The following is a 12,951-nucleotide window of genomic DNA, read 5'->3' on the forward strand; positions in this document are numbered from 1 at the left end:
GAACACGGGAGCCCCCAACGCCCAGAATCAATGAAATCAATTAACCAACTCAGGAAAAAGGTGCTGATCCTGACGTCAGCACCTTTTTCCTGGGTTGGTTGATTTTATCGTTTGTTATGCCATCGAACGTTTTCATGATGTCGCGACGTTGCATGTCGCCAATCCAACGTGAGCTCAAATATCATGCCGGTGTACAGACTTGTGTCGTTATCCTTTTCATTCTCAGACCCCCCATCATGGCCTAAGAACATCAGTCCGTGTCCCTCTGCAAGTGTTCAGCCTTCACAGCTGTATTTGTAACTGAAAGTGACGAAATGAACATGAGGGTGCACGTTCCACGCTTTCAGGTACCAGCAATGGTGATTTGTGCGACACATTTTTACGGGAAACCGCGCCACATGCCCAGCTGATATATGTCACATCCAGCATCCGCGTTTCTCACGAAATTGCCCGACCTTATAAAGGTGCGAAAGGTTACGTGAGTCCACACAGGAGCAAATGAACGAGCGAACCATAGCGGGCGTTTGATTTTGACTACTTTTTCCTTCCCTCTTTAGCTTGGACCAGATAAGCGGAGCTATTTTCGAGGGACATCAGCGAGCATTTTTTCATCGAACGCCTTTCTGTTGGTGGTCGGTTGCTCAGGCAACGCAGATTTTGAGGATGAACAAAGAGGAGGAACTTTCACTCGCGTGTCTCCATGGTTAACGTGAACGAGGGCAGGGATAGCGGAACTGAAAACATTCACCGGTCATGGGCGCTGGCCGTTTTTGTTTATTTCCTTAGGGGTGGTGTCTGGTCATTCTGGGCAACGGTGTAAGGGACATTCTTTCTAGCCTCATTTGCGGGGGCTGTATCGTAGTCAATGCAAATACCCCAAACAACACCGAATATCCTCTGAATGTACGAATAATATCCTAACGGATTCGTACGTCCGATGGGTATCTGAGGGATATCCGTCGGACGTACGAATCCGTTAGGACATTATTCGTACATCCAGAGGATATTCGGTGTTGTTGGGGTAGGTGGAGTAGCGCCGAACACTCATTGCCACATCTAAGTCCTAGAGATGCTACGAACAATGGAGTCGTTGGTTGAGAAATATCCCTTCGCTTCAAGTGCGCTTGCAGGAAAGGACGTCGTATTCCGCGTTCTCTGTCGGTGCAGCATTGAAGCGGTAGAATGACTTTCGCCTGCGCATTTGTATTATTATTTGTTCTCCGTTTTACTAGCCGAGCTTGAGGTATATGAGGATTACTGTATTGGTACAAGTGGCAAATGTTCCAGAAAGGTGCTACCGCGTCTCGGTCAGCAGCTTGGCGTATTGTGTACCGAAGAATTTCAGTAACGGGGGGTCATCCCTTTAACGTACAATACTATAGACTAATTTGACGGAACTAGCGAGAGTTGAGCGCCGACTTGGTGAAAAATCTTGGCTCTGCTCAGCGGAGCTTCACCCAGGGTCTTTTGGTTTTCGAGTCAAACACATTGTAACAACTCGGTTTTCCGATTTATCCGAAAATATCCGAAAAACATATGGCGATAAAATTTAAGGCGATTCGGATTTACCCTCAAGAAGAAAGCTCAACAAGAAGAAAGCTCAGCAAGAAGAGCCATGACCTTATGCCTGGTTGACGGGGTTCGTTTCCTTTTGTGTCGATATCAGGGCCGGATCCAGTCCCTTCCTTCTTCTTCTTCTTTTTTTTTTTGGGGGGGGGGGGGGCAATTGCTCACCCCCCCCCCCCCCCGTGCTTGTATGGAACTACTAGACGACTAATTACCTGAAATCCATTCTTTACCTTATTTAATTCGATGTTTTCGGGGAAATGTGAGATAGCGGAATTGGAGCCACTCATCACTTAAAGTCACCCTATGTTAAAAAAAAAAAAAATCCCGAAACAGGGGCTTACTTTGATGTGTATCCATAGCCATATTTTGCTATGCAAATGAACCGAGTCCACGCGCGTGGAGCACCTTGCATCCATGTATCGTGCTTCCAGATCCTCCACCGAAATGCCCAAGGAAATAGTTTCAGCCCTCGCCTATCAATACCTACCGCGACCCAATTTGGATTCTGTACGCCCAGTTCCCCGAAGCATACTGCACATTGTGTGATGCTCAAGTACCACACACGTTTGCCCTCTAAAATTTGAACGCTGGCACACGTGGGCAGTAATAAAAAGAGCAATAGAAAACAGAAAAATTGGAATCTGTTTTTCCGGACTTTGCCTCCAGGTGGTGAACGCCAGGTGTGTGTTTTCGCCGACGCGTGTATCTGTTCTGTCTCCGCAGCGTTTGACGACGAGCACGAAAGAGAGAATACGATAGTGAGCAGTACCTGCTCATATTTTCATTTTGAGTTCGTCTAACCTCATCCAAACGTGTCAGATTTTGTGGAAAATGTCTTCTTGTTCCCCACCGTTATGTTTGCCTGTCTCAAATCATCCATATTAGAGAAAGGTGACGTCCATATTAGACTGTATAGTCGGACGAGGTTATTACTGCGCTACCCTGCAACCTCCGCTAGCTGCTTCAACGAGGTTTGTATAAAGCACAGCCGGTGCTTTCCCAGCCAGGTGCGCGGTTGCCCTTTTAACAGTCGAAGGATTCTGTGGTCTCATCCGACGAAGGCTGCAAGTGCTTTAGACGAGGCTATTAAGACTTGTCCGACGCAAAAACATCTGAGCGCACCAAGTGACGTTCGCTTTCTTTCGCCGTATAGTTTTGTTTGGTTAGGTTGGGCTAGGTGAGGTTCCCGCGTAATTCTAGGAGCTCGTGTCTTTGGATATGTCAGAAAGAATGACTCGAAATTTACCCCGGCCATATAAACGTGCCGTTACGATCTCCCTTGGGAGGTACTGCCCGTGCATATTCCACTATAATGCACCCGTTGTTGAACATATCTGTGCCACTGGATCGGTTCCGGGACATCTCGTACGTCGCGCGCCATTAAATTGCCATTTTGGCGAAGCTGTTTGGTTTCGAATCGTTTTTTTTTTTTTTTTTTTCGTAAGGAGCATTTAATTCGTTATTGATTAGTCGAGTTAACGTATGAAAACTGCAACTGGATAGTTAATTCAAGCACATTTCCCTTACTTAATGATAAAAATACTAGTAGTTACTGTCGTCCACGTGGAGCAGATTATTCCGTTCTTGGTGGCTGCAGGCTTCGCTGAGGTTTTTTTTTTTTTTAGTTCAGTGTTAGCGCCGCGAAGCAACTGTGGCTATGAGCGGCGTACAGACGTGGCCAGATGGAGGGAGGACAGCAGGAAGGAGTGGGGGACAGGGGGGTTAGTATGCGTCCTCGGCCGACTTCATGGGGAACTGCCGACATTCGTCTAGAAAGTCTTCGGAAAACCAAGGGAAAACCTCAGACAGCACAGCCGGCGGTAGGATTCGAACCCACCACCTCCCAGTCTTCAGCACGACCTTGACTACCACCAACGAGCGGAACGTCTTAACCCGCTCGGCCATGCCGCTGGTGCTGGGTTTATTGCTTGAGCAGGTATTGATATAAAGAGGTCAGTCGTTTCTGAGCGAAAGTAATGTACTCCAATGGGTAGAGAGCTGTAATTGATGTCCGGAAATTTAAGCCGCATTATCCGTAGAATGCGCAACGAAAATGTAATGCGTATAACTATTTTTTGCTGGCTTTATATGCCACACTTCCATCAGCGGCGCTTTACTAAAAAGCTATTTTCGACGCGTTTTCGACAAAAAAAAAAAAAAAAGTATGAAACGTGTCTGCCACTGAGAAATGTGCACTTATCTCCTTGAAGATGAACATCCGAGCAATGTCCATTTCATTTTTGCACTTTTTCTGCATAATTAGTAAAGAAATTCGTTTTTTTCGTTCGTAAAGTTTTTAGAGTTTCGCATCTGATTCTGATATGATTTTGATATATCTTTGATATATAGCTTTTCTAACATCGTTTTACTGAGGAAAACGTAAGGCATCCAACTATAGAATAGCATACACGCAGGCTAGCTGGAGTGACAAGATCCACGACGAGGAATTCCTCGTCGTGGTATCCCACTAGCACGTTACTAGCGATTCACATCTTACGCGGGCGTTATTGTCTCGCATTAAATGCTCCTGATTCTGCTATTCTTGAGCAGCCCAGTCACAAGATTACTTAGGCAGGACTCCAAGCGAAGAAACAGTGACACGAAGACGATATGTCTTTCTTCACACACAAGCTCGGATCCATCGATTTCTTCTTTACGGACAAGGACATGGAGAAGGGATATAGTGGTGATGCGAGCGGAAGGAATACCCTGAGAGAAATTCCATTCAAATTCAAGAGCAATTTCTCAGACACAGCACCAATTTATTCCTGACCGAGACATTTTAAATGGATCATGAGGAGATTCTCAGAAATTTTGAGTTCTTGCTGGAGAATGGTTCTCAAGAATAACTTTTATCTGAAGTATATGCGATTTTTGTCGTATTGCGTTCCACGCAGGCGCACACACTTCACACGCTAAAATAGGGGCAGCCCGACACGCCCCCTATGCGAGCGGCATGTTCGCCAATGGGGAAGATCACCTGCTTCTGACGTCACGTCTACTTTCTACACCACCCCGGCGGCGGTCGCCTTTTGTCTCCTGTCTTTCCCGAAGACCAGTGCTTGGACAGCTCGGGGTTTGCGGCTGTCAAATTGATATTATGTTCGGTTAATATGGTCTTCAGACCCGTCTGGTCAACGTAGCAAAAGCCAGGGAAAAGCAATGAACAACGTTGCAACCAACATACTTGGTTTGTGGCCTGTGCTACACATAGAATGAACATATTCAAACAGCGTCAGGCGGGGAAGGCGGAAAGAGTTAGAAGGAAAAAACCTGTACGCGGAACTTTCTTGCAAGAGCAAGAATATTATGCGGAACTGCGTGATGCTAGGGATTTCAATTACTATTAGATAATGCCTTCAAGTGAGAGCAGTGCAAGGAGGAGTGTCTGGTTTGTAATTCTTACGGACCCTTTTTTCAACTGTTCTAGTTTCATCGTAACACGTTGTTCGCTTCGCATAAAATGAGCGCCTTAATCTGGATAAATAACTGGGTGTAAGTTCCATGAAATTTGCGGACGCCTGTTGGGTCTCAGTTCATGTGGCCTCTACCTCGAGCAGGGTAGCGGAATGGGATCACCCATTCCATTCCAATTCCATTCCGAGGAATGGAGATTTGTGATAATTCCATTCCTTTCAATTCCTTGGAATGAAAAGGTATGGCCAATTCTCACTCCTGGAATGGCTTGGCAACCCCATTCCATTCCTTTAATTCCATCAATAAAAGAAAAGGGACCGGTAACCGTGCTAGGTAGCCCAGCAGTGCTATAGAGGAGATTCACATTACCCATCACGGAAAAGGCAAAAAGACAAGGTTATTTCGCCTTTGACCGTGTGGCACCCAGACCACAGATCCATTCCAATTCCATTCCGCCTGCGAAAAAAAAAAAAAGCCTAATTCCATTCCATTCCTAGGACAGTTTCCGCCATTCCATTCCAATTCCATTCCGGGCTCTGATAAATCTGGAATGATTCCGGAATCATTCCAACCCCGGAGTGGCAACTCCGCAACCCTGATCTTGACTAACGACGGCATCAGCGGGTTGAGTGCCTAGTTGTCTTTGCCGAAAATCTTTAGTGCGTTGTTCTGTGCGTTGTTCTGCACCCATGAAGAAGTTGTTTGCCACATCGTTGCTTCGAAAGTTCGTCCACAATCTCTAAAAGGACAGTAGTACACCTTAAAGGGTTTGTGACACACTGGTATACTACGTGGTTTATTACTTCGTGCACGCATTGTACCGCACGCGGCGAGCTCTGACATCAGAGGTGCAAAAGCTATACGGCCATTCCCATTGGTTCTCGTAAGCACGTGACCCCTCCCGCGCTGTCTCACTGGCGAAGACGCCTCGGCTGATATCAGAGCCAGTTTTCGGTTTCAGTTTCGGGTTTCGCGATGTCGATTTTCTACGCTCTATTACTCCCTTTGCTGTAAAACTTGGAATGTGGTTTCGTCGATGCCGATAACCATATTGTGTATTTATCCGGCATAACTTGGGACGAAGCGTCAGACTCTTTTAAAGTGCCACTACGGTCTAAATCTCGTATCTTCAGAATCTTCCCGAATGTATGCCACTGCAGTCCACGTATCTCACACTGTATTCTTCCAAAACATTGTACCCCTATGTGAAGCGAAAGTATCTAACATTAATTTCTAGTTTTGAGAAGTATGACATCATAGGGTGCACAATCTGCAATGCGTCTACCACAGTGCTCCTCGAATGGAGATTTTCGTCTCCTCACCACAGCTGCTGGCAGACTTCCAACGTTGCGTGAAGAACGGAGACGCTCTTCCTGTTGCTAGGGGAAAGACGGCAACTCTCGATGACGTCATCTACTCTTGAAGAATCGAAAGGGGGTTGTGCATATTCTTTTGAAAATTCGTGGAAACGCGTGATGTTGACTGACGGTATGCAGGGCGTTTTTTTAAAAATAATTTACAGAATTTTTATTAAAAAAGCTATCAGAGCAGCATAGATGTCGTTTTTACAGTTGAGTTCTACGGCCACGCCGACATCCTCTCGAAGAGAGTATACAACTACAAGGTGACTAATTACCTAAAATTTGTTAATTAACCTTTTAATTAGGGAATTTCGGGCAAACGCGAGACAGCAGTATGGGAGACAATCCTCGTTGAAAGCCATTCTAACTTTTAAAAATCGTGACACGAGCGCGTTCCGTGAAATATCTGTCGCTATGCAAATGCGCCGAAACCGAAACAGCGCGCCTCAAGAGTGCATGACCTTTGCCGACAGAGGTTTGTCTGTGCCGCAAAGCGGTTGATCTGACCAGCAGATGAGCACCTACTCCCATCATTTCCATCGCTCGAAAGCACGTGGCCCTCTGATGTGGAATGAGCGCCGCCGCGGTTTCGGCTCATTTGCACAGCAAAATTCGGTGATAGATGTTTCAACGCACGTGCCCGTTTCAGGGCTTTTTAAACGTGGAACGTCTTTCAACGAGGATTGTCTCCAATTCTGCTATCTCGTTTTTGCTCGAAATCCCCTAATTAAAGTGTTAATTAATGCAATTTAGGTAGCTAGTCATCTTGTAGTTACATACTCTCTTCGAGAGGATGTCTGGCCGTATAACCTAACTGCAAAGACGACATCTATGCTTCTCTCGTAACTTTTTAATTAAAAAAAATATGTAAAGGATAAACGGATAAACTGATGATTTTGCGCACTGAGTCTTGGATCGAGGTTGATTTATAATCCAAACAATATAAATTTCGTTTTTTAGTCCGTAGTATACTGATTGAGCATATCCAGGATTTCAGTATGGATGAGGATACCACGATGAAAGATGGAAGTCACTGAAAAGGTTAGCCAGGCTGTAGCCACTGGATAGCGGAGGCGAAAAATGGGGAAAGGGCACATCGAATGCACTCAGCATTAACTGCTCTGACAAGCCTCTTCTGACACGTCTCGAAGCAGACGGTTCATTTCCTCCCTCCCTCCCTCCTTTTGCCCAGGCTTATGCAGTAAGGTATCGCTACACAGTTCCCATTTTGATCCTCTAGCTACCAAAAATATGGCTATTATCCGAAACATACGAAGCTGGATTTGCGTTGTATTTGCCGCTTTATCTCACCACATCCGCAGCTCCGAGGATCTTCGAATTCGGGTCGTTCGTTCCAAATGATAGATAGTATAAGCTCTCTGAAGTGAGTAGAACAAAATATGTCTACGCATCCGATAATTCGCGGAAAGCCGCATCTGTAGAGGAGTCGCTTCGCACAGTTCAATGTAATTGTTATCAACCCTGCGACACATTGATTGAGAGTGCCGATTCAAACCATAACGGCTGGTTCCTTTGTTTCGAACGCAACGGGCATGACAGGCAGCATTGCCCACGTTGTTAAAACGGGTGACAGACATCGTACGCTTTTCTAGCTACCGCCATCACCAGGGGCGTTTCAGTCGTGTATTTTGAAAGTATCCGTATTCGAAGTGAACTCTTTTTGGTGTACCTCTGTGGTTCATTACTTCAACCTCATACGACTTTCTAGAACGAAGAAACAGTGTTTTCGAACATTTCCGAGTAGGGTTTCTTTTGTCATACGGGTGGTATCGTGACCTTTATCATAGCTTTGATCAGGGGCGGATCCATGATTATTCTGAAGTCACGAGTCCAATTTGGGACAGCATTGTGTATAAACTTTCACCAACAGCAACAACAACAAAAACACACACACACAATTGAAGCACTCTGTGACAACAGAAATTGAGGGGATCGGGACATCAGTATCCCAGGCCCCCGCCCTGACTGCCACCGGATTTTCCTGGCGCTGATACTCCGATATGAGAAGACGCGTTGTGGAAGGTGTACTTCGAAACAGTCTTTGGTAGTGACTACGTTACAAGTAACTTGCAACTGTAACTTTTTAGTTACCTTTCTACAAAAATAACTTCTAACCGGAACTAGTTTCGTTAAAGTAACTGTAAAATGTAACCGAGTTACTCAGGTACAGCAATATCTTCCACGCGTGGACGACTCTGGAGCAATCATTGCCCTTGTGATTCTAATATTCCGTAATTCCGCAGTAACGTTGCTACTACGCTTCCTAATACATGCGGCAGTATATTTGCGCTCTTGCTTTGCGATAACATTTATATACCAAATATTTCTAATGTGCGAGCCACCCGTTGAGGAAAGAGGCGCGTCGTGGATTATGACTTGTGTCGCAACTAAGTATGCGCGACATGAGCAGTACGATATGCGGTTATCCCGTGTTCGTGAATCACAGAGATACATTCGATAAGTTGTTGCACCGTGACCCTCGTACAATGCTTTAGTTTCGGCTGAACGCGCCTCAAGAGTACAGGACACGTAGTATATAGCCGTTTATTCATTTCACTACGGTTTCAAATGGACACAACTCGTCGTACAACTTCCCTGATTAGAAACGTCTTATGTTTCATCGCATATTGAAAGCAAAGCCCTTCTTGATAACAACAGGCAAGAAATTCCCCGATGCAGACAGAGGTTTCCCTCTACTGAGGGACATTTAGAGGAAGTTGTTCTCTGGACCGAGCGAGTTGTTGCTATTTTGCGCTATCGCAATACCTTGGCTGCATAAGCACACTTCCTGCGATGCTCTGCACACAGCGACTCATCGTGCAACATGCTCTCGGAGGTCAACAGAAGGGAGTAATTTTTCTCGTCACTCTGATCGTTCGTATATGAGGCGCCGAATGGGATGGCGCGTTCCCCAGAGCATCCGGAGAGTGGAGAGCGCACCTGGGAGGAAGGTGTCATGGCGTCGGGCAGGTGATGGCGGCATTCCTTGGTGGGCATCGATCCACGCCATCCCTCCGACGCAGGTGGGAGAAGCGTCTGTGTACAGGATGGTTGTCCGGGCAACCAGGATGGGCCCTCCGTCGTGCGCCGCTCTGCCGCAGACGCACGCCTGGGAGACCTGGGAACCCGCACGCCCCTCTTCCCCAGGTGAGCACTCCACCACCACGTTTTGGGGAACCACTTAGGGGGGCTTGCTTCGACGGAAGACGTGGATTGCGAACGCTGTACCGATGTTGTGTCGCTGCGCGATGCGGAGCGGCGACACTGCAGATCCAACGTTGGCACCTGCCGTGTGTCTGCTATTGTGGCGATATTTACGCGACAATTGCGCTTGCATAGCGCGAAGGAAAAAGCTAATGGATTGGAAACGGGTTGTGTCTGTGGGTCTTCGAATGTCTGTAGTACCATGCTGGTGCAACGGAAATTTTGGCGCGCCGACGTGCTATGGCTGCCAATCAGACCGCGTTCCCGGAGATTTACCACTTTTTTGCTGCAGGGTCAAGCCATCTGTCGTCTCCACACACAATATGCGAATAGGTCTACAACCCCTGAGCCCGTTTGTTTGCACGTTGCACAGCGGTGCTTCAGCATGTCACACATTTTTGCGTTTTCTTTCTTTCCTTTTTTGCGTAAGAGATTTTTAATATTCTGGTATGTTTTTGTTTTTACTATTCCTAGTCCGCGATTCTCAGCGAACTTCCTCCCTAAAGTAGCGCCTGATTACTTCGAACTTCCCTGCCTTCATTCAGCTATTATTTTTCATTATCAAGTTCTCCAACTCGTCAATAACTTCGTTGTGTCTGAACAGCGAAATATGACACGCTGATATTTCTAAAAATAAGAATAAGAAAGGATGTTTTACCGCAGTACCGAAACCGCGTGTAAACGAAATAACTGAAGACGCGAATTTTTCATTCGGTGGTTTTCCCCTAAATTTAAAGCTAGAAGAGAAAAGAAAAAAATCTGGACGTCCGATTTGTCCAATCCTCCTCACATGTCATTTATGTATTTCGCCAGAGGGCGAACTATCAGGCGAAGAGCTTCGGAGTTATCAGCGTCGTTGGTGACGATGTCGTACAATCATTTAGAACGCGTGTAAGGATAAACATATCACGGAGGGGGGTCACAGATATGGATGTCATGCGTCTGCAATGTGCAGAAAGAAGCAGTTGCAAATGCCATTTCGATCCGAGCGTTAATAAGGGGTATCACTCGGAGGAAGAGAGCAACTTCGAGGATCGATATTGACCCGGGGAAAACTGTCCGGTTATACTGGGATGGTTCGTGTTGGATGCAGGATACGCGGGTTTTCCCACTTACAATGTTGTCAAGCTTCTTAACCAGCCTATTTTTGGCTTTTCAAAAGAAACGATCGCGGTAACCACTTTTACCGTTCAGTTTGAAAGTGTTTAAAATACGTACGTAGCAACAACGTGACGTCATCCGCGCTACCAACTCGCCAGTACATGGGTAGAATGTCCGGGAATGTACGCAATCAAAATTAACGTCGTGCTATCACTGCCCGAGAGGAATATGGCCGTTCCGTTAGTAAGTGTCGAATTTCGAAGTGTGTCCTACAATGTGACCTCATCCTTGTCACTGCGTCTCACGAGGCTTAGCTGTTATGAAAAAAAAAAGATAAAATGGTTCAGAAACGAAATTTTTAATGAAGCGGAGAAAAAGCTTCCATCACCCGTAACCATGGCAACTGCGAACGTGAGCGGGATATATGTGCGCGAGAGTGAATGTGCCATTGAAGTGCAAAAGGTGAAAAGGTGTGCGTTGGAGACCAGCGTTGCCAAGTTGAGGTGTTCGACCGTCTTCTTGAGGGTCGATAGAGGGCGGAAGAGAACGTCGCCGGGGTAACGGGAAGACAACACAGCCGCCGAGTTAACTGGAAAGTTCACTGGGCGTTCGTCGTAGAAATTTAGGCATCTGGAAGTAGGATGTCGGACTAAGAGGTTATTTTTGGAGGAATTAAATTTTTCGGTTGAAGGTTGGGAGCGGAGACACGTATCCCAATGCAGTGTATCTTGCACAATGCCGATATATATATATATATATATATAAGGGAAAAGAAAATTAGCAAGAGCTCTTTGGCTGCACGTATAGCATATGTTTGTAAGTCAAACGTCGCCATGCCAGTACCGGACAGCTGTTTCGGCCTTGTTGGGCCATCATCAGCAGTACGCAGGCAGGCAACGTTTGAGCGGATGGCGTCAGAAGGTCACGTGGCACGTGATGCCTCCCGTCAGGGTGTCCTAAGACACCTCTGAAAGCCCAGTGCAAAGCCAGTAAAGTGTATAAGGGAAAAGAAAATTAGCAAGAGCTCTTTGGCTGCACGTATAGCATCAGAGGTTTTTCATCATCAGGTTTTTTCATCAGGTTTTTGGCATCAGAGGTCATTTCAGAGGTGTCTTAGGACACCCTGACGGGAGGCATCACGTGCCACGTGACCTTCTGACGCCATCCGCTCAAACGTTGCCTGCCTGCGTACTGCTGATGATGGCCCAACAAGGCCGAAACAGCTGTCCGGTACTGGCATGGCGACGTTTGACTTACAAACATATATATATATATATATATATATATATATAAATGAAGAAAAATAGCATACGCTCTTTGGCTGCACGTTGAACATATGTTTATAAGTCCCAAACGTCGCCACACCAGCATTGGACAGCTGTTTCGGCCTTATTGGGCCTTCATCAGCAATGCGTAGGTGGTCGACGTTTGAGAGAGTGGCGTCGGAAGGTCACGTATATATATATATATATATATATATATATATATATATAAGGGGGAAAAAAATTAGCAAGAGCTCTTTGGCTGCACGTATAGCATATGTTTGTAAGTCAAACGTCGCCATGCCAGTACTGGACAGCTGTTTCGGCCTTCTTGGGCCTCATCAGCAGTACGCAGGCAGGCAACGTTTTATATATATATATATATATATATATAATTAAACGTAATAAATTTTCCCTTGTTTCACCCTTCCTTGACCGGCGTTTTCCTTTTTGCCCATACTATGGATAAATCAAAGAGTGATATTAAACGGTAGGAACAACTTATTTATTTACACATGGTAAACAAGACTTTCGTGCACGAGACTGCACTTCTTCAGGTTACAAAAATGTAAACATGGTACAGGCACATATATACAGTTGAAGGGGGAGTTCTGGCATGAGAGGGTAACAGGTTGATGGAAAGGATGCAAACAAACAGATAAAAATCACAAGAACATAAATACAAAAGCAGGGGTATCAGAAGCGAAACAACGCGAGCCCAAGGGCTTATACACAGGAAACGAGAACACTTGTTGGTGACGTTCGAGGAATTAAGGATAAAAAAGGGGGGGTTATGGCGACGGAATGAGGACACGGGTGCGGAGTACAAGCGCAAAAATCGCGAATCCTTTTTAATTGCAAAATTCCAGTCTCTGAAGCCTCATGGTTTGAACATCCACGCAGGCCCACTACAATTATTGAACCCGTAAATATAATTTTTCAAATAAAAGAAGATAATGATAAACACACACACACTACTCTCCAACTTCCACATTTTTCTTCGTTTGTCTCTATCC

The 12,951-nt window shown here is 45.8% G+C and overlaps 1 protein-coding gene across 2 annotated transcripts in view; it reads left to right on the plus strand.

The window, feature by feature from the left end:
* LOC135377922 (ras-responsive element-binding protein 1-like) overlaps window positions 1-12,951 on the plus strand; it is a 39,261-nt gene that overhangs the window by 2,504 nt on the left and 23,806 nt on the right. The window contains exon 1 of one of the 2 annotated variants that reach the window (XM_064610691.1): window positions 9,419-9,515. The exons of the other annotated variant lie outside the window; for it this stretch is intronic. The gene's annotated coding sequence lies outside the window, so the exon portion shown is untranslated. Of the gene's footprint in view, window positions 1-9,418; window positions 9,516-12,951 lie in introns of those variants that run through there. 2 annotated transcript variants of the gene reach the window in all.

Source organism: Ornithodoros turicata, chromosome 1 (assembly GCF_037126465.1).
Source record: "Ornithodoros turicata isolate Travis chromosome 1, ASM3712646v1, whole genome shotgun sequence".
Classification (NCBI taxonomy): domain Eukaryota; kingdom Metazoa; phylum Arthropoda; class Arachnida; order Ixodida; family Argasidae; genus Ornithodoros; species Ornithodoros turicata.